The sequence below is a fragment of the Brienomyrus brachyistius genome, chromosome 25, assembly GCF_023856365.1.
Source record: "Brienomyrus brachyistius isolate T26 chromosome 25, BBRACH_0.4, whole genome shotgun sequence".
NCBI lineage: Eukaryota > Metazoa > Chordata > Actinopteri > Osteoglossiformes > Mormyridae > Brienomyrus > Brienomyrus brachyistius.
The window spans coordinates 1,540,102-1,561,687 of NC_064557.1; the positions used below are offsets into that span (position 1 = coordinate 1,540,102).

Here is a 21,586-nt window from a genome sequence, read left to right on the forward strand (position 1 = left end):
CCTTGGGTTGTCTTGGCCGCCGACATAATTTACCTAAAGTCACATGACTGGCCCGGTGCTGAAAGCTGCTTTCCTTATCTCTGTCCGTTCACCTGTGTCTGGCTGACGCGATTCACTTCGTCCTGAAAGCCCAGCCGTACTCTTTCAGTCGATTTTCGGCCCTACTGCTGTATCCGTAACCAGCATAACATTTCCAATCACAGAAGGACCTTCCGTGGTGTTTCAGGGAATGTCGAGAGAATTTAAAAATTATACGTGGGTTGAAGCGATGGAGACCCTGGATCGCAGGATTTACAGTCGTTTGTATGTCATCGGGCACAACAGCGCGGTGACAATATAAATGCACGGCCAAGTCAAGCTAAAAGAATGTCACATTTTCTCATGTAGACAACGTGAAAAGCAAGATACAGACGTCGCTGCATTGTGATCCACCCAGTCATCAGAAAATAGATAAAATTCAAAATACAATATACTCTTCTATTTAATTTTGATACATTTGATCAAATGCGTATGCGTTGTTTAAATTTGAGACCCTTTATAGCAGAAGCGGGTATAGAAAATGGTTGAAAGGATGGAATATTCTTGAAATGTTGTTTGAGAACACAAATAATGTCCTTTACACTTTCACAATAAGAACTTTTCTATAACTTTATGATCTGAATTGTAGTGAGGTGAATTACAAACTGATTTTTTAAAGCAAATAAAACACTAAAATCCGAGTGACGTATTTTTTAGACGTTCGCGCATCGTATTATTTGTCTGTAATGTTTCACAAGCCTGAATTCATTCGGAGCAGCGGTATATCCGCAGTGACCCAGTTGAGGCGCCCGAATCCGGGGAAGTGTTTCCTGTAGCTGGCGCTGTGATTGGAGCGTTCAGTTCCGGAGCTCGTACGGGGGGGGTGGCGCTCACATCTGGGGGAGAGAGACGGAGAGCCGCAGACTGAGCGGCTCAGGGTGAAGCCCGCACAGGAGGTGAGTGACACGGGGTCCGGGCGATCCTGCGCCCTCTGAGAGGTTCGGGTTTGGCTGCGCTGGGTCGCTTTCTGCATATTTGGGGGGAAATGCCGATGATTTGCGATATTTTAAAATCATTTTTTTGCAAAGATGTGCGGTATATAGCGAAGGAGCTCGAGGAGGTTGTAGAGGACGGAGCCTCTCTGTCCCTCTTTCTCTATACAGCAGCGATCGAATTCCTGCCGTACGGACTGAGATTGGGAATAATCGGCAGCTGATCCGCATGAGCCGCGGCCGGTGCGCAGCGCTTGATAAACGGCAGGCAGCGTCCGCGGGTCACCTTAACCTGGGGGCAGGGAGCTTATCCGGGGGGAGGCTGCCAGGGACACCGCATCGTCGCCACTTAAATATGAAATATGCACGGTGTTTTGCGGGCCGTCCTGGCGGGTCGCTGACAGACTGGGGAGATCCGCCTTGGTGGCCGAAAAGTACGATTTTTGCGGGGAGGGAGCAGCCCTGTCCGCTGCCATTGCGGGGAGGCGCTGCAGTGGTGCGGGAAGCTTCAGTGCGCTGCGACACCCGCGTTTCGCATCGCCCCAGGCCTGCAAAATATTACTTTAAAAATAACTCTAAATATTAATAGTCAGTACCGGTCCTTGCCGATGGGGCGCCCTAGGCGAGGATCACCGCCGGCGCCCACCGTTCGAGGCAAAGTGAAATTCTCTGGCAAGTCGGCGCCCCTCAGAAGTTTGCGCCCTAGGCGGCAGCCTATGTCGCCTATAGACTTGACCTGCCCTGCTAATAGTGGTTTTAGGTGCAAGGTTAACAAAGAAGTGGCTTTTACTGAAACGTTCTCAGCGCAGTGTGGTGCTTGTCACTTGGAGGTGAATGTTTTCTTTCTCCCTCGTTTTGTTGTGTGTGATTCCCAATGCCCTCAGTCCTCTTGTTAGGGTGTTAATGTGTGTAAAACTGTTTAAATAAGCCCGTGTTACACTTCCTAACTACGCATTCAGGGTTGAATTGTTTCACCCTATTCCAAGGCGTTATAATGGCCCATCATCTCAGGAGAATGGCTCATTTTAATAATTAAAGTCGGGCATTCTGGTAATTTGTTTTTTTGTTTATCACCGGCAGTATTATGTTCGGTGTGACTTTTTTTCTGTGGTCAGACCGTTTTCATTTGCCTAGATGATGAATTAGTGGGTCAGACAATGGAGTCTTACAGGACCGCAGGGCCTGGCTTTCAGAAAGATGTATGGTGCCCTATAATTAAAATTCTGAGTTCTAATTAATGAGTCGTTGTGACTGCACCGTGATAACCAATCTGATGGATCTTCGGCCTAGATTGTCTCGCATATGGAAACCGCAGAATCAGATTTAAATTTTTAATTTTTAGTTTTTTTTTTTTGACGGGGATTTTATTAAATAGAAAAATGTAAAATATCATTGGGATTGACTGAGCAGTGACGTCCAAGGAGGGATAGCTCATCTTACATGAGTGGGTTCGAAACTATTGCCGTAGAAAGATTATAGGTTCTAAACCTTTTCTGGGTAAGTGGGATATTTGTGATTCTGCAGTAATTTAAAAAGTTTCTTAAGTAAGTTACTAATGTATTGAGGTATGTGAGAGAATTTCGTGAACGCTTGATAGGTACCTGCAATAGGCCCTGATTAAATATGGGGTGGCTGACCTGAATGACGCAGCATCTGACTAACCCTGTGCTTTGTGCTCATGCTGTGCCTTTGCCGGACCATGTCGCTCCCTGCAGGGAGGTGCGGGTTAGCGGCTGTCTGTGTTTCTAGGGCTCCGTCACAGGCTTCCGTTGCAGTGATTAGCAGGCGACGGAGCTCCGGTCTCAGGGAGGCCTGGTCCATACATCCAGGTGCACAGTCACCCCAGGGAATACGGGGCAGGGCCACATGTGTCGGCAGAACCGGAAATCGCGTAGACGTGAAATGTCCCTAGGAAGAAAGGTTCTTTTTTTTTCCGGTCCCTTATCAGTCGGTTGCTATAACGCCCTGCTGGTCTTGGGATCCAAGGGGTGGGGGACCTTTTAACACCCCCCCCCAGAGTTGAAACAAGCAAAACAATGACTTCCATTATAAAAGCTACTGTAGAAATCCTTACGTTCAGTTCTACAGCTTTCAGAATCTTCTCCCTCCCCGTGAAGCGCATGTCGTCATGTGGAAACATTTCTGTGCGATTTGCCAGGCAGCTGGTTCTCTCTGTGTGCCTGTTCATAGATACGCTGCAGGAAAACCCATTTGGACTGACCCTGGAGTCTTGTCGGGCTTATTCTCTGAAGCTGGGGTTGGGGTTACAGCTGAACCGGGGCGGCAAAGGTGGATCTCTTCTGCTCCTGCGGGGATCGGGCTCCGGATCGGTTTAGCAGCTGTAATGGGCTTAAGCGGTCTTGCCCGTGTCTCTGCCTGTCCCCGTGCGGCAGAGCTGGAGGTGAGGTGGCAGATGGAGGCTGTGGAGACGGTTCTGCGGGCCCGGAGCCAGGCAGCGGTCTCATGGCTGCAGGTCAGGACAGTAAAAGAAAGAAAGGTAAAAGCACAGCAGAGTAGTGCTGGCTGACACATTTAGAAAAAAGATGACGTCATTCATAAGGGGCTGCCTTTCTTCATAGCGCATTCCAGGGGCTTGAAGCGGATCAGTTGCTGGAGGCATGTTGGTGCATGGGGGCGGAGGTGGGGTTAGATGGGGCCGGTGCTGTGGCCTCACACCTTTTATTTTTATAGATTGGAATCACAACTCTGCTATGCACCCGGGCCTCTGCATGTTCTCACACTTTGGTGAATCGATGTCTGTGAATCCCCTGTGTGAGCGCGTGTCCTGTGAAGGACTGGCTTTTCATCCAGGGTGTCCGCTGCCCTGTGCTGCCTAAGATAGGCTCCAGGCTTTCCGTGACCCTGTGCCGGACCAATCGGCAGGCTCCTTACATTCAAGTGTTAATTGATATGCGTAGATGCGTCTTGGACTTTAAATCCCTTTTAAATAACCAGAAGGGAGCGTCACCTAGCAACGGAATCAAACAATTCAGTGACCGGAAAAGCTAAGCTTTAATTCCCCCCAATTGCCCCTCGGTTCCTGGGCGTCTGAACCTTCCTGTCTGCTCCTCAATGGTACAATGACGTGTGGATTGTTACTCCGGTACCGACAATCGTGACGCGTTAGCCCAGGAGCAGGTCAAAGTCAGGACCCCCATTTTTCAGGGGTGGGTGTGAAAGAGATGTGTCACGCCGTTTGTGGTGCGTGCTGCTGGTGGGCACGTGCATACCAGGCAAAACCACTAGCGCAGAGTTAGAAAAGATCTTCATTGTCTTCCTACGCCTGCCGTCGTGTCACTGTGTCGTGGGTGGAGTTGCAAGTCTTCTTCTACACGACTTACATGTATATCTAGGTTGCCGACAATCTGTGCGGATTGATACTGAAATGCAGCGCTGGACGATATTCTCACCAGGCCAGGGAAGCGACGTGGTAATTAAACTGCCAGGAACTGAAGCCCCAACCCCAAATTTATCGATGGCCGGCGGTCTCGTTAGCTTCTGTGTAGAATGTGTGTTGCATCGATTTGTTTTAAGGTTTATTTGTCTTGCTGGTTCAGGTAATTTGAGACAAGCTGCAGTTTTTTTGTTTCATTTCGAAGGGTTACCAGGGTGCGTAATCAGCATTAAGACGACACTACGATTGTGTGCTTGTCTCAGCCGCTAGGGTTACAGTAAATACCACCTAATAGCGGCTGGAGCTGGGCGCGATGGGTGAAATCCAAAACGCGTGACTGCGGTTCGGCCTGCGATCTCTTGCCGTTAGGAGGGATCTGCGTGTCACGCGCAAGGCAATCCTGAGCGATGCTGGCGGCCAGGACCTTGTAGAAGCCAGCCGTCGCGCCGGAGCCACCGAAGGCTGGCTATAGGGGTGTGACTTCAACAATTACCGCTTTCCCGAGACGTGGGTGCGGTGTGCGGCTCAGCAGGTTAAGATGCTGGGCCCGCGATCGGAAGGCTGTCGGTTCGGATCCCAGGCTCAGCAGACTAATTGTATGCAACCCCCAGTCCCTGCTTCCTCAAAAAAAAAAGAATATCTCAAAAAAAGAATCACTTTTGCATGAAAGCATCTTCTGAATAAATGTAATGTAATGAAGTTACATGTTTTGGGAACGTTCTGCAATGTTCACGGGCCAGTGCTGGAATGCTCCGGGGTGGTGGTTGCTAAGGTTTCAGATGTATCAAAAATGTTTTAATTGCTTTTAGTTGCCCCACCCATTAGTCCTGACCCCACTGCTGCCTGGGAGGTCATGTAAAGGTCTCCTCAGCTCCCCCCATGTTGACACAGTGTCTTTGTCCACTCCCTGGCCACACAGGAGGGGGCCGGTGAGCGTGGTTCCTATTGTTGGCCACCCTGGAGCTGTATTGGGGGGTGGGTCGGCGTGCCTCCTTTCGACCCCCGTGCCGCATTCCCTTTTCCCGATTCTGCGTTGGTCTCCTATGCTTCAGCTACCCTTTGACCATGTTGGATGCAATGTAATTGAACCGTACCGGCGACGTCGGCTTACTGGGCGTGTGCGAGTGTGGAAGGGCGGGATTAGGGGCGGGGCATCAGCTTCTAGAGGATGGTGCGGGACCGGGGCGTTGGGGATACCGCGTATCCCAGGAGGAGTGTTATCCTGCGCTAGTGGGTCTGTCGCCATCTCCTGCATGGAAATAGCTTTTGCGTGATGATGTCATGGGGGAGGGGGGGTGTCGAACCCCAGCCGAGGGAGTCTGCCGGCTGGGGCTCAGTCAGGTTAAGGGTTATAGGTGGGGTCATAGTCAGGGTTAGTGTCAGTTTGGGTGCGAAGTAAAAACAATGTGGCAGAGAAGCGAAATGTCAGCGCAAGTGAAGGTGAGCCCCGCCCAAAAGTGTGAGCCCCGCCCAACAGCGTGAGCCCCGCCCAACAGCGTGAGCCACGCCCAAAAGTGTGAGCCCCGCCCAAAAACTGACTTCCTCTATATTTCATGCGTTCCTGAGCCCCTGAGATCTATCATCTCTCTGCTGTTGTGTTTCTCCATATAACCCCCCCTCCCCCCACACACACACACACACACACACACACACACACACACACACACACACACACACACACACACACACACGAAAAGCTCGCTGAAAGCCTGTCCGCCATGTGACGCTTCATTCCCTCCTTATCCTCGATATTCCTCATGAATAAATGCAAAAATATTCCGACGCGTGTCGGAGCCGAGCGCCTTGCTCCGGGGCTTTGTCGAGTCTCCCGCTCGTCTCCAATCACGCTGTTGACGTCGCTTTGCATTTCTTGCCTGCCGTCTGCCCAGAATGGCCGTGTTTACTTACGTACTGTTTACTGATTACCTCTTTGCCCTTTGAGGTCTTTGACGGCAGTCATTCTCAGTTGGTTTAGCCTCAGGAGCCAAAGCAGTCCTTGATAAATTGCACCCTAAATTTATTTAGTTGACGGCTAGGGTAGGGTGGGGGGGTGGGTGGGAGAGGTGGTTTGTTTGTTAGTTTGTTACCAAACTAGAAATGGGCTCACGACCCATTTTGGGTTGCGATCTAAGGTACTTATCTAATACGGTTAATGACTCGGATACTCAGATAATAAAGTATAGCTGTTGAAGTTTGCATGAACCTGAGAAATACTGTAGTAATGTAACAAAGAGGGGTATTTTCTTGTGCTGGGATCGACCCTCTTTCTGTGAGGCTCCGGGCATGGGCAGCCTTACTGGGATTGGGGGTGGGGTGTGATTAAATGCAAAGACTCGATGTCAGGGAGCCCCCACGCTGACTGCTGTCAGGCTCACTAGCACCCTCCACTTAACAAAGTAAGTAAGGAGAGTAAGGTGTTGACTCCGAGGTTCTGATAACCAAGGGCGTTGTCTCAACATGCACCCCCCCCCCCCCCCCCCCCCCGCATCACAAACACTGAGCTGTACTTCCCGTCGACTCGGGATGTTGGGACACAGGCATTGTAAACATGTTCCTGCCGTAACCTGTGCCGCCGTCATGGCGCTGATTTTCTGGGGCACCCATTTCCGTGAGGCGGGTATTTCTGGGGGCGGATGCCACGTCTCACGGCTCTCCTTTCCCAGATCCCCGTTCCGGCCCGGCCCGACCCGGTGGGTCTCCTCACGAAGGTGTCACTCCCTCAGAATGCGGAGTGGGATATTCAGGCGTGCACACCGGCTCATTCCCCTGGGGCTGGATCACATCGGTCCCGGTGCCACCTTTGTGCCCCTTCCTGGGGCTTCCCCCAAATTGGGGCTGACAAGCAGACACGTCGGTGCCAGTTCACCTTGTTAGGAGCCTCTGGTGTTCTGTAAGAACTTGATGCTCTGCTGAGAGTTAATCGCTTAATGGAGCCCGTTTATCGGAACAGCACTGCTCAGAGGACGTAATGACTGCTGCGTATCTGGGAATATTAGGTGCAGGGAACCACAGAGCCTGTGTGTCAGCATTGGTGTTTTAGAGGAAAGTTCCCCAGCACCGGTGTCTCGTCGCATTACGTCAGCTCTCTGGCATCCTGGACCGCGTGCCGTCCCGTGTCCTCATCTCACTGTAACCCTGTGCCGCGGCCGTTTGCCCGTCGATAGTTTCCCACCAATCCAAAATCACAGTTTTCAGTGAAATGCTGCACCAGAGAGATGCCGTGTCACACACAATTTACGTGGGTGATTTTATAGCCACTGAAATCTGAGGAAGATTAATCGCAGCCCCAAGCTCGGCGGTTCAGTCGATCGGCGGCTCAGAATGAATGTGCTGTCAGGAAGGGATTCATGTGGGAAGGCAGGAACGTACCATCAGGAAGGGATTCGTACGGGAATGCAGGAAGAGATTCGTACGGGAATGCAGGAACGTACCATCAGGAAGGGATTCGTACGGGAATGCAGGAAGAGATTCGTACGGGAATGCAGGAACGTACCATCAGGAAGGGATTCGTATGGGAAGGTAGGAACGTACCATCAGGAAGTGATTCGTATGGGAAGGCAGCAACGTACCATCAGGAAGGGATTCGTATGGGAAGGTAGGAACGTACCATCAGGAAGAAATTTGTATGGGGAGGCAGGAACGTACCATCAGGAAGGTATTCGTATGGGAAGGTAGGAACGTACCATCAGGAAGAAATTTGTATGGGGAGGCAGGAACGTACCATCAGGAAGGGATTCATGTGGGAAGGCAGGAACGTACCATCAGGAAGGGATTTGTATGGGAAGGCAGGAACGTACCATCAGGAAGGGATTTGTATGGGAAGGCAGGAACGTACCATCAGGAAGGGATTCTTATGGGAAGGTAGGAACGTACCATCAGGAAGGGATTCGTATGGGGAGACGGGAACGTACCATCAGGAAGTAATTCTTATGGGAAGTAACCATAGGGAAGAATTCGTAGAGAAAATTACGACTGAATGAAATGCTCACAGTGATGCAGGAATGTACCATTAGTAAGGAATGGCAGTACGAAGGGGAAACCGCTCTGTGTATATGTTCATTTTTGTACCATTGCAGACATTCTTTGGCAATGTTCTCATTCTTGGGGCTATAAATACTCCGGTGCAGCTGAGGCGAGCGGTGGGGGAAGGGTGGGGGGGGGGGCGTCGCACTCGACTGCAGATCTTGGCTCCGGCAGGCATGGCTAGCAGTACGCGACAGGTCAGGATGTTTAGTGCAGATCACCTCTGTGCACTTCATAGGGCACCCTGACGCTGGTACAGTGCTGGCGGCCACTCATCGCAGCACGTGACCAGTGATGTCACACTTGGAAGCCGAACCGCTACCTCTGCACTGCCACTGCCCTCCCCCCTCCACCGCTGCAGTCCCAAGGTGGTCAGACTGGGGACGCGTCCAGGAAACGGCAGCAGGGTCATTAATATTTCCCCTGGCGAGACGACAGCCAGCCGGATGGCCTGCTCCAGCCTGTGTGTGTGTGCGTGTCTGTGTCTGCTTGTGTGTGTGTGTGTGTGTGTGCGTGTCTGTGTCTGCTTGTGTGTGTGTGTGTGTGTGTGCGTGTCTGTGTCTGCTTGTGTGTGTGTGTGTGTGCGCATATCTTATTGTCTGTGTGTGTGCGTGTGCATGCATGCGTGCGAGCTCATGTCTGCCTCTTCATCCCGGCATCTGCATGTATGCGTATGCGTGTGTCATGGCTGCCCTCCTCGCTTTGACTGCAGCTGCCCCTCCCCTCCCATCAGGCCCTGCTGTCCGGTTCGGCTGCGCAGGTCAGGGTGCCTTGATGTGGCAACCTGCCCGAGTATTTGGTTTCCGCTGGTCATGCCCGTCTGCTTGTATCTGCGGAAATGCAGTTCGTATTCCAGGGAAGTTAGTGACTTGGCTCCGGGAAGTTTGCGAAGCCCCTCCCCCTTGTTGTTAAGAGTATCGCTGAAAGGATTTTATTTGGGTGAGTAGGGGGGCATAAAAGGGGCCAGATTTCATACACTGGGGCAAACCTTATTAGCCAATGAAATGTTTTGTTTTGGTGAGTGACAGGGGAAGCGTCACTCTGGGGCCCAATCAGTTTTGGGCCCCGCCCCCTATATACGCCGATGAGGATGGGATCACCTCTGTTGCAACACTGGATGACACCCAGGGCTGCCCAGTCCTTCGTATCCTGTGGGTGCCCCCTCCATATTGTCGGACACGTCCTCTTCACGGTCACTAATGACTGCAGTCCTCTCTCGGTTGCTTGGATGTCAGAGAAGCCGGTTTGTCTGTATTTCAGCAGCTCTGCGGAACTGAAGATCCCCCCCCCCCCCCCCAGGCGTCCTTCAGAGCATCAAGGACGAACTTCCCCTTTCACTGGTGCAGCTGTTACCTTGCCTTCCCTCCCTGAGGAGGGGGCAGGTCCCAATGCACCTGACTGCATGTCTCCCTGTGATCCACATCGGCTTTCGTTAAACCGTCTGGACCTCATGGGATGCTCAGATGGAACTCCTAGTCCTGCACCGGTCTCCCAGCTCTTTTCGTAGCCAGCTGTGGCACCTTCTGACACCCACTGCTCATGTTCTAGAGATCTAGAGGTAACCTCCTGCTGCTGTGGGCTGAAGATGATCTGTCCCTTAGTGCCCCCCACTTGAAGACCTGGGCCTCATTTTGATTCGGCTGCAAGCTGACGGGCTTTTGGGGGTAGCTGGGTGCCGTTACTCTGATTTGCCGAAACCTGATACGATCACTGTGAAGCACGAACGGACACCCTCCCCGGGCCGGACCGCCTTCCTACATTCTTCCGCGCTGGTGGGAATGTCAGAGGCGGGGCTGGGCTCAGCCTCTCTTCCATGCCCCAACAGCCGCACAAATGCACCGCCACCTGTAAACCCCCCAGATGCGCGGCCTGAACCTGCCTCCCGTCTGTGGCCGAATCCAGTCCCTATCTCCTTACGGCAGATATGTCTGAATTACCGCTCATCGACTTTCTGCAAGCTCGCAGATAATGGCAAATGGCTCCACTGTCATAAAACAGCCATTATCTGTTTGACCTTCTCTCAGCCAGCACGACCCAATAAGAATGAAGCAGATTTGGGCAGTGGGCGGTGCTGTGATTTATCTGTCAGATTTTAATGTATGCATTTATGTGCTGAAAGACTGTTTTCGGTTGATGGGATTGGTCCCCCTCGTACAGGTCGGGTGTCCCCTCTGATTCTGGTTCTGGTATTATTGGGTGTGGCCTTTGCTGCCTGGTCCTGCCTCCGTACCACAGAGACCTCAAGTTGCACTAACCGAGCAAGACGGCAACACGCACTGACCAAGTGATAACCAAGCGCAGCGGGGGGTTCAGGGGTGCTAAGCCGTGGCATGTGGGCTCCTTTAGCCTCTGACGTTAAGCTTCTCGTGAAGATGTTCTGGGAAAATTCTGGTAACGGTGTTTGCCAGGAGACAGCGACAGAGCTGGGATCGGCACTTTGGTCTGCCGGTGCCATCGGGGCTTGTTTATGCGTAACCGAATCCTCTCGGCGAGAGTCCCGCCCCCGCCGTGAATTCCTGGCGTGCCTCAGCTCCCATGTAGCCTGCAGGAAAAGCCGGCAAATTACAGCCTAAGTGAAAACACTGGAGCGCTCACGCCCCCTAAGTGGGTGTCGCTGCCACGGCGACCACTGCGACCACTGCGCGTCCTGTCTGGCCCTGGTCACCTTGCCGGCTTTCGTTGTAAATACTGCCGCGCCACGTCACCGAGGCGGCCTCGTGCTGCTTACTCCCTCTGATGACGTGGCTCTGGTGAAAGACGGGGCCCCTGGGTCTCGTTCCTGTGGTGCATGTCACTCCGCCGGCCAGCAGCCAGGCGGCTTTTCGGTGCTAAGCCTGTTACCGTTCATTCTGGTTGGGTTAGCGGCCGGAGTTAGCGTTAGCGGCCAGAGTTAGCGTTAGCGGACGGAGTTAGCCCTGTTCTAGTTCTCCATAGGATGTGTTGATGTACTAGAAGAGTGGTTCAAGCCAAGCTCTCTGTATTATCTGTGGGGGTTTTCATGGGCTGGAGGCCGCAGAAACATCCTCGAGTCCTGAGCTTCAGTTGACTAGCATCCATTTTTATTACAGAAGTACTGAAACGGTAACGTCTCGGTGCCCTGGTGGGCCTGGAGCGGCCTGATCCCTAAGCACCTGTCACCTTCTGCGTGTTTGATGTATGGCGTCTTATTTAGCTGGGCTGCAGGCCTTATTGTTGTTGGAAAAACCTTTGCGATTGGTGCCGTTACCTTTGTTTTCTCAGTGAAATTCACAGGGGCAGCCGCTCGACTTTTTGCACAGAACTGTGTATAATATATATATATATATATATATATATATATATAGACACACAGTCAAACAGACACACACGTACATAAATATACATATATGCAGTGCCCTCCACAATTACTGCCACCCCTTGTAAATTTTTGTTAAAATGGTTAGAAACAATCCAACCTTTTGGTTCACGCTGAAAAAATGAGAAGTCCAACCTTTCATCGAAATAAATTTACTCAAAGAAAAAAAAATCCGTCATCAAGGAATAATTGACAAAAAGTCATCGGCACCCCTGGAAATTATGCTGAACACGATGTAACTGAAGCATGCTCCCCATGTAAATTGTACGTCTCTGAGTCGTCACTTTGTGTCGGTCTACTCGGGGATAGGTGAGGTGCACACCATTTATCTGGGGTCGTTAAATCTCCATCGCAGGTGGGTGTGCCAGGGATGGGGGCAGACGGGGTGGTTTTTTTCCACAGCCATCCACAGCGCTGCCTTTATAGCCGTCTCTGTCCCCGGGGTGACGTCTGGCGGCTGATTGATGGCCTCTGGCTGGAATGCGACCTTGGTTTTTTTGTTAAGATGGAAATGCCGAGTCATCCTGCATGTGTCGTCAGCCCCCGATGCGTCTTCCTGCAGGTACAGACGGGACCTGCTTTTGATGAGGCTGACCCCCTCCCCTGGATCTGGGGGGGGGGGGGGCTCGCACCAGCTGCCCAGAGTAGCCCCCTCTCCATCTGCCCCAACCTCTTTTATGCCCTGCCTCCCCCATGTCGGGCAGAATGACTTTGCGATCCGCAGCTGTCTCTCGGAGCTGGGGGAAGGGGGTTGGTGAGCTGCTGAACGGAGCCGCACCCCTGTGTGGACCAGGTGGGGGGGCGGGGGGGTCATGGCCGTCATCTGCCGCTCTCAGACGTGGCTTCTGGGCTTTCTGTCTGAACATCACTGCGTCCCGCCCCCCAGTGCCCTGACTCCCTGTTGACAGCCCCGGGCAGAGTGCGTTGATCAAAGCCCCAGTGCTCTTGTTTATTCTTCTTCTTTGGCCCACAGCGTCCCGCTGCAGCACTGCGTGTGCGAGAGCGCCACCTCCTGCGGCTGCGATGCTCGGGCCCGGAGGCGGAGAGGAGGCGGGCTGCCCCCACCTTCGCCTCTAATTACGGGCGGCTCCTCACCAGCCGCAGGCGGCCCGTTGGTGGGTCTGGCTCGGCTTGGTCCGATGGGTTGGTGTTCAGGGGAATGCGCATTGCTCCTCAGAGAAACAGATCGCAGTGCTGGACCTTAAAAAGAGCCGGTTTGAAAAGCAATTGCTTTGTACATACAGTCCGGTTCCACGTCGCTTTGGTCCCGCATTGTGTCGTCTTTGTGGCTCCTCTCCGTCTCTGCCTTTTACAACGGGTTAGCCCTTTGTCTGTGCCTTGCATCAGATGTTTACTGGTTCGAGTCCCATAAAGTAGCCAGATTTTAGTTGTACCCTTGAAAAATGTCTTAAGAAGCAAAGAGGAAGATGGGATATACAAAAGAACACATTCGGACGCAGTTATCGTTCTTGTACAAATAGCAAATAAAGCTTAACTTAAGTCTTCTGCCTGTGAGCCTGGCACACGCTGGGGGATGCTGAGCCTGTGCCGGTCGGCTCTCAGCAGGGACCATCTGCAAATTATTGCGTATCAAAGGAACACAGGCACTCTGAGGGGTGAGCTAGACCACGCCCCTCTGTGTGACCCCACCACCTCTGCTGGCTGCAACATTAACGGCAGGGGGGGGGGCTGTCTTTGTTTTATGTAATAGACTGTGAAGGATCTTCCCCAAGGCCATACAAGCGACAGATGGCGAGAGGTGAATAGCCCCTGGCTGGCCATGTGACCCCCCCAAGGCTGCAAAGCAGCAGGTGTCCATGTGAGGGAACTTCTTGCCGGTGGCCTTCGACAAACAAAAGGTGCAGCTCCCTGCGGGTGCCCAGGTCTGCAGTAGCCTGTGGGTGGCGCTGTGGGCACCACGCTCCTGTCATTGTCGCGAAAGTACGATCATGTGACTGGCCTGTATTCCTGTGGCGGGAGCGTGTGTCATGGGCTCTGCTGCCCTGCAGGGGGAGCCGTTAGTCATTGCTGAGCTCATCGCTGGCACGGCTACTTCTCCCATCCCCGTCTGGGTACACAGCAGCCCGGCCTGGGCGGGGAGAGTTTGGGGGTTGTATCCCCCCGGCCACAGCCTTAACACGGCTCTGACAGATTGATGGAGTCGTCCTCACGTCTCAGTCAGGGGCTGGAGTGGGAGGTGGGCCAGCTACCAGGCCCTGTCAACTTTGGCAGATGCTCTGGAGACCTGGGATGTCTGTCCTGGTTCCTCCTGGCCCTCGTCCTTGCCATGCCCTGCGCTCCGCCCTTTGACGCCTGTCCTGAGGCCTGCGCTTCCCCACTTCACTCCATCCCTGTGCTTTTGTCCTCTCCCTCCGTCTTTGAGCTCGGCTGCTCCGTTTGGTCGGCACGTCCCAAAGAAGCCGGTCACGACCCGCGACGTCCTCTTAGTGGCATTATTATGGTTTTTAAATTTTTTTTAATATTATTTTTATTTATAAGTTTTCGTATTTTTATACTAAATATTTTACTTTCTGGAATGGGCTGGCCCTCCGTCCTGGGTTGTTCCCTGCCTCGTGCCCATCGCTTCCGGGATAGGCTCCGGACCCCCCGCGACCCAGACGGATAGGCGGTTTGGAAAATGGATGGATGGATGGATATTTTAATTTGAAAGTTTGTAAGGAAGAGAGGAAATGAGGAAAGCCAGAGGGTCACATTTAGCCTGATTGTGAATACCTGGGGGCAGAGAGAGACAAAGCGGATGGAGCTGGCTGATGGAAGATGGGTGGGGGGAGTTTTTTTTTTAATGTGCCTGAACTTTAGAGAATACTGCTCGAATACACAGAAGTAATATCCTGAGAATGGGTCAAACACAATATTATTGATGGTATTATCCTGGTATTATTGATGTTCATTAAAGATAAAGTAATCATTATTTTAGGTAAATAAATAATCATTATTTTAGTATTAGAAGTTTTGTTAGATTTTTAGTTTAGTTAGTTTCAGATGCGGCATTTATAGTTTTCGTTTTATTGTCTATTGTTTAGATTATCTTATTTTTGTATGTTATCGTTGTTTAGTTCTCGTTAACGATAATGACTTTGCCTCACAGGTGCTTCGAGACCCGTCCTCATGTGATGGTCCTCGGGTGTCGATCGACGGCTCTGGTCCGTAGCGCAGGGCTGGGAGACGCCACATCTGCTTTCGACGCCCTCTGGCGCAGTGACACTCAGCATCAAACTGCGGTGCCGTTAACCGGTTTAGTGGCTGTTTTCACCGTTAAGATGATTAGCGTGTTAGCGAATTCAGCGGCCCCATTAAAGCGGAGCTTGGAAGGGGGCCAGAGCCGCGGCCAATTGCCGCCTTAAACCCCTCGCTCTCCCGCCTGCCCATTCTACTGCCAGAGGTGATAAAAAGTGAACAGCAAGCCGCGGCGGTGGAAGTGGGCTACGGTCTCAGATTCTCTCATCTGTTTGTGGTGGCGAGGAGGCGGTCTGGTCCTTATAAACTGCAGTGTAAATGTTCTGGTTTAGCTGTCAGTGTGTGTGTGTGTGTGTGTGTGTGTGTGTGTGTGTGTGTGGGTGGGTGAGAGAGAAACGTGTCTTACAGCCACTGGAGTAACAGTGTCTTTGGACGGGTGGACAGCAAAGCATTAACTCTGCATCCTGTCTCTGCAACCTTTAAAGTTTTGATCGTCACATTTTGAAACACATTTTGCCCCGTCTCCCGTCAGCCCCCAGGCCCCTCCCCCGTCTCCCGTCAGCCCCCAGGCCCCTCCCCCGTCTCCCGTCAGCCCCCAGGTCCCTCCCCCGTCTCCCGTCAGCCCCCAGGCCCCTCCCCCGTCTCCCGTCAGCCCCCAGGTCCCTCCCCCGTCTCCCGTCAGCCCCCAGGCCCCTCCCCCGTCTCCCGTCAGCCCCCAGGCCCCTCCCCCGTCTCCCGTCAGCCCCCAGGCCCCTCCCCCGTCTCCCGTCAGCCCCCAGGTCCCTCCCCCGTCTCCCGTCAGCCCCCAGGCCCCTCCCCCGTCTCCCGTCAGCCCCCAGGTCCCTCCCCCGTCTCCCGTCAGCCCCCAGGTCCCTCCCCCGTCTCCCGTCAGCCCCCAGGTCCCTCCCCCGTCTCCCGTCAGCCCCCAGGTCCCTCCCCCGTCTCCCGTCAGCCCCCAGGCCCCTCCCCCGTCTCCTGTCAGCCCCCAGGCCCCTCCCCCGTCTCCCGTCAGCCCCCAGGTCCCTGCCCCGTCTCCCGTCAGCCCCCAGGTCCCTGCCCCGTCTCCCGTCAGCCCCCAGGTCCCTCCCCCGTCTCCCGTCAGCCCCCAGGTCCCTGCCCCGTCTCCCGTCAGCCCCCAGGTCCCTGCCCCGTCTCCCGTCAGCCCCCAGGTCCCTCCCCCGTCTCCCGTCAGCCCCCAGGTCCCTCCCCCGTCTCCCGTCAGCCCCCAGGTCCCTCCCCCGTCTCCCGTCAGCCCCCAGGCCCCTCCCCCGTCTCCCGTCAGCCCCCAGGCCCCTCCCCCGTCTCCCGTCAGCCCCCAGGTCCCTGCCCCGTCTCCCGTCAGCCCCCAGGTCCCTCCCCCGTCTCCCGTCAGCCCCCAGGTCCCTCCCCCGTCTCCCGTCAGCCCCCAGGCCCCTCCCCCGTCTCCCGTCAGCCCCCAGGCCCCTCCCCCGTCTCCCGTCAGCCCCCAGGTCCCTCCCCCGTCTCCCGTCAGCCCCCAGGTCCCTCCCCCGTCTCCCGTCAGCCCCCAGGCCCCTCCCCCGTCTCCCGTCAGCCCCCAGGTCCCTCCCCCGTCTCCCGTCAGCCCCCAGGTCTCTGCCCCGTCTCCCGTCAGCCCCCAGGTCCCTCCCCCGTCTCCCGTCAGCCCCCAGGTCCCTGCCCCGTCTCCCGTCAGCCCCCAGGTCCCTCCCCCGTCTCCCGTCAGCCCCCAGGTCCCTGCCCCGTCTCCCGTCAGCCCCCAGGTCCCTCCCCCGTCTCCCGTCAGCCCCCAGGTCCCTCCCCCGTCTCCCGTCAGCCCCCAGGCCCCTCCCCCGTCTCCCGTCAGCCCCCAGGTCCCTCCCCCGTCTCCCGTCAGCCCCCAGGCCCCTCCCCCGTCTCCCGTCAGCCCCCAGGTCCCTGCCCCGTCTCCCGTCAGCCCCCAGGTCCCTCCCCCGTCTCCCGTCAGCCCCCAGGTCCCTCCCCCGTCTCCCGTCAGCCCCCAGGTCCCTGCCCCGTCTCCCGTCAGCCCCCAGGTCCCTGCCCCGTCTCCCGTCAGCCCCCAGGTCCCTGCCCCGTCTCCCGTCAGCCCCCAGGTCCCTCCCCCGTCTCCCGTCAGCCCCCAGGTCCCTCCCCCGTCTCCCGTCAGCCCCCAGGCCCCTCCCCCGTCTCCCGTCAGCCCCCAGGTCCCTCCCCCGTCTCCCGTCAGCCCCCAGGTCCCTCCCCCGTCTCCCGTCAGCCCCCAGGTCCCTCCCCCGTCTCCCGTCAGCCCCCAGGTCCCTCCCCCGTCTCCCGTCAGCCCCCAGGTCCCTCCCCCGTCTCCCGTCAGCCCCCAGGTCCCTCCCCCGTCTCCCGTCAGCCCCCAGGTCCCTCCCCCGTCTCCCGTCAGCCCCCAGGCCCCTCCCCCGTCTCCCGTCAGCCCCCAGGCCCCTCCCCCGTCTCCCGTCAGCCCCCAGGTCCCTCCCCCGTCTCCCGTCAGCCCCCAGGCCCCTCCCCCGTCTCCCGTCAGCCCCCAGGTCCCTCCCCCGTCTCCCGTCAGCCCCCAGGCCCCTCCCCCGTCTCCCGTCAGCCCCCAGGCCCCTCCCCCGTCTCCCGTCAGCCCCCAGGTCCCTGCCCCGTCTCCCGTCAGCCCCCAGGTCCCTGCCCCGTCTCCCGTCAGCCCCCAGGCCCCTCCCCCGTCTCCCGTCAGCCCCCAGGCCCCTCCCCCGTCTCCCGTCAGCCCCCAGGCCCCTCCCCCGTCTCCCGTCAGCCCCCAGGCCCCTCCCCCGTCTCCCGTCAGCCCCCAGGTCCCTCCCCCGTCTCCCGTCAGCCCCCAGGCCTGTCTCCCGTCAGCCCCCAGGTCCCTGCCCCGTCTCCCGTCAGCCCCCAGGCCCGTCTCCCGTCAGCCCCCAGGCCCGTCTCCCGTCAGCCCCCAGGCCCCTCCCCCGTCTCCCGTCAGCCCCCAGGCCCCTCCCCCGTCTCCCGTCAGCCCCCAGGTCCCTCCCCCGTCTCCCGTCAGCCCCCAGGCCCCTCCCCCGTCTCCCGTCAGCCCCCAGGCCCCTCCCCCGTCTCCCGTCAGCCCCCAGGTCCCTCCCCCGTCTCCCGTCAGCCCCCAGGCCCCTCCCCCGTCTCCCGTCAGCCCCCAGGCCCCTCCCCCGTCTCCCGTCAGCCCCCAGGCCCGTCTCCCGTCAGCCCCCAGGCCCGTCTCCCGTCAGCCCCCAGGCCCCTCCCCCGTCTCCCGTCAGCCCCCAGGTCCCTGCCCCGTCTCCCGTCAGCCCCCAGGTCCCTCCCCCGTCTCCCGTCAGCCCCCAGGCCCCTCCCCCGTCTCCCGTCAGCCCCCAGGCCCCTCCCCCGTCTCCCGTCAGCCCCCAGGTCCCTCCCCCGTCTCCCGTCAGCCCCCAGGCCCCTCCCCCGTCTCCCGTCAGCCCCCAGGTCCCTCCCCCGTCTCCCGTCAGCCCCCAGGCCCCTCCCCCGTCTCCCGTCAGCCCCCAGGCCCCTCCCCCGTCTCCCGTCAGCCCCCAGGCCCCTCCCCCGTCTCCCGTCAGCCCCCAGGCCCCTCCCCCGTCTCCCGTCAGCCCCCAGGTCCCTGGCATTCACAGTCAGGCTGAATGTGAACTTCGTTTCCTCTCTTCCTTCCCCCTCAATGCCGCTTGTCTCTCTATCTCCCTTCTACTCCATGGTTCTCCCTCCTCTTTCTATTCCCTTTGGGGTCTAATCACTGACGACGTCCCTGTGCTCCCCATTGACTTCGTCTCCATGTCTGGCTTTAATCGTTTGGTCTGGCGTCCGCCCCTAACGTGGTGATATATCAGTCTCCAGCAGGTGGCGCCTATCAACTGCCGCTTTGAAGTTCACCGTGGGCGGGGGGGGGGGGGGCTTGCTGTCTCTGCTCTAATTAACCCTAACCCTAATTAACCCTAACCCTAATTAACCCTAACCCCACACTCCCCGGAAGTCTGCCATCCCGTTTTCATGGTGTCCTTCATTTGGGGTGATACCCTCCCTTCTCGATTAATGGAGAGAGAAAAAAAATTACCCAGCAGCTATCGATGTCGGTCGCGTCACATGATTTATGTGCCTGGGGTATCAGTAGTGCTGCCCGCTGTAGAACAGGATTCTGGGAAGTGGAGGAGGGAGGGGGGCTGTGTTGCCACGAGGACCGGGGGCAGCAGATGGGGTGAGGGCATGTTTGGGCTGTTTCTGCATGTGCTTTGAAGCAGACCCGGATTTCTATCGCACTTCCCGCAGCGAGTGTGTTTTGGAGACCCTGTGAACTGTCCGTGACCCTGTGAGGGCGTCCGTGCAGGTTGGAATAGCACCTGTCCACAGAAGCCCCCCCTGCAAGCTGCTCACCACATAGACTGTGCTGACTTTGGCTGCTTTTTACTGTTAATTATTAACCTTAGGAGGTATTGGACTACAAGGCTTCCACTTCCGTCCGTGGCTTTGTATTCCTAGTGCTTGTGTCTTTGTGCCTGCAGGGAAGCTGAACGTGTGAATCTGAATCCCCCCTCATCTGTGCCTTTGTTTCATTTGTGATGTTGAGACTCCATTTGAGTGAACTGGGTTTTGAGGGGGAAAAAATAAAGGAAAGCTGAGTCTGTTATTGACCCACTTTGATCGCCAGTGGGGCCTCCAGCAGCGTCTGCCTCCCTGGGTTTAGGTAGATGTATCATCCTGTCTGACCTCGGATAGCATTTAGCGGACGCTTCTGTCCGAAATCCTTTTAACTGAAGCAACGGACATTTTCAAGTAAGCAGCGTCAGACAGTCCCTGGAGAAATCGGAGGTTTAAGGCCTTGCTCAAGGGCCCAATGATGAATCGCCCAGCTGACCCAGGGATTTGAACCGGCGACCTTCTGCCGACGCCCACAGTGTCCTAACCCACTTATAGCAGAAGTGAGCTTCTTAGGCTAGCTAATGAAACCCCCCCATCCAGGCCATCTCCAGTAATTTAGTGTGACCAAACTGATGGTTGAGTATCTTTCTTAGGGGTCCAGCAGCGATGTCCCTTCTGAAGAACGATGCTGGAACCTTCTTTCAGAAGTTTGGATCCTTATCTGCTTCTCATTACAAGAGCAGGACCTCCTGGGGGTAGCTTGGCTGCCAGTGACAATAACTTGTAACCTGATAGCTGGCTGCTGGCTTAGTTCCCGGCAAATCCTCATCGTCACACTGACAAAATGCCTGGCTTAAGAACTAGAGTGTAAAGTGGGATAGCAACACTGGATAAGCCAACGAAAAGTCGCGACGGCAACAATGCGATTTTCGCACGTCCTTGATGGGTGAGATGTAAATACTGATAATGAGAGTGCTAAAGGATCGAGTTTGGTGTGAACGCTTGGGTGGTTGTCCAAGAGCAGACCAGAAAGGGCAATAACACTGTCCTTCTGAGATATTCGATTAGTGTTGCGCTAATGTTGAAATTTTAGCCGTTGCCAATAACAATACATTTTTTGCTGATACCGAAAACAGAAACCAATAACTAGCTAACCTCTGAGCTACATAGATCTGTAGTGTAGTGTAGCTGGCATTACTTCTTACGATCTTTTGAGTAACCACATTATATAATACGGTAGAACAAAATAATCACGATTATTTTGGTTAATGTGATTAATCACCATTAACGTGATTAATCAGGGACTTTGGAAACATCACGCATTTCTTGATTTCATTTCTAACTTTTTTTTGACAGTGGATTTGCTTGAACTGTATAATTTAACTGAGAAAAAAAGGGGGGGCAGAAAGAGGTGTGCTGGATTTACACAAGACAAATGGGGAGCTTCACTGCGAGACAAAATGCAGCACATTAATCATTTTATCTCTGTTATTTTGTTTTGATCATGGTTGGAAGCCAAATTAAAATTTGATTAATTACCCAGACCTATAATAAAGGCAGTAAAACATCAGTAAAGTAGTACTAACTTTGGAGACAATAGTGTGTCTCTTAGTGGTGGATGAGCCAACAGAGTACCTCGCACTTCACTAGGAACGTGGCTGTTGATTCACAGCAATCATTTCCAATATTTCGGTATTTTGAATAATGACTAACAGTCTAAATTTCGATGGGAAATAATGGCCGAGATCGACACAGATCTCGACATATGTTAATCGATACCTCATGTGACTCATGTCTGCTTGGATTTACTGTGCCTACTGCCTTTAATAAATATTCTTTTCTGAGAATCGCTTACTAGATAGGATCAAAAGTATATCCAAAGACCAACATCTCTTAAGCTCTGCAGTTAGTCACCACGAACATCAGGAAATAGCACGTACTCTTGTAACAATTTGAGGGAGGCTATCTTGCGAGGATGATTCATTTCACCTGGGGTGCAGTTGCAGGGTGTGCTTATTGGCTGGGTCCTGTGGTTCGAGGTCATGCATTGTTGTGAGGTTTCTTACCATCTTATGAGTTGCCACTTTCTCAAATGGGAAGGAAAGGCAATAACCCCAAAAAATAAGATCTTCAACCTGACTTATATCTGGTTAAAACCGGCGACCTCCAATGTTAATACCGCGGTCTTCTGTCCTGAGTCAGCCAGTCAGTGATGTGATGGCATTGTGCCTGAAAGTGGAACCATGCCTTCATGTAAGAAGGTCACACAGGGAGTACTGAGATGAATGGCCACTCGAATCACTGGGTGAATCTCAATAACAAGAACGCAAAGACCGT

General features: G+C 54.9%; 1 pseudogene; it reads left to right on the forward strand.

Moving 5' to 3' along the window:
• Positions 1-901: 901 nt before the first annotated feature.
• LOC125720482 (amyloid beta precursor protein binding family B member 2-like) overlaps positions 902-21,586 on the forward strand; it is a 49,350-nt pseudogene continuing 28,665 nt past the window's right edge.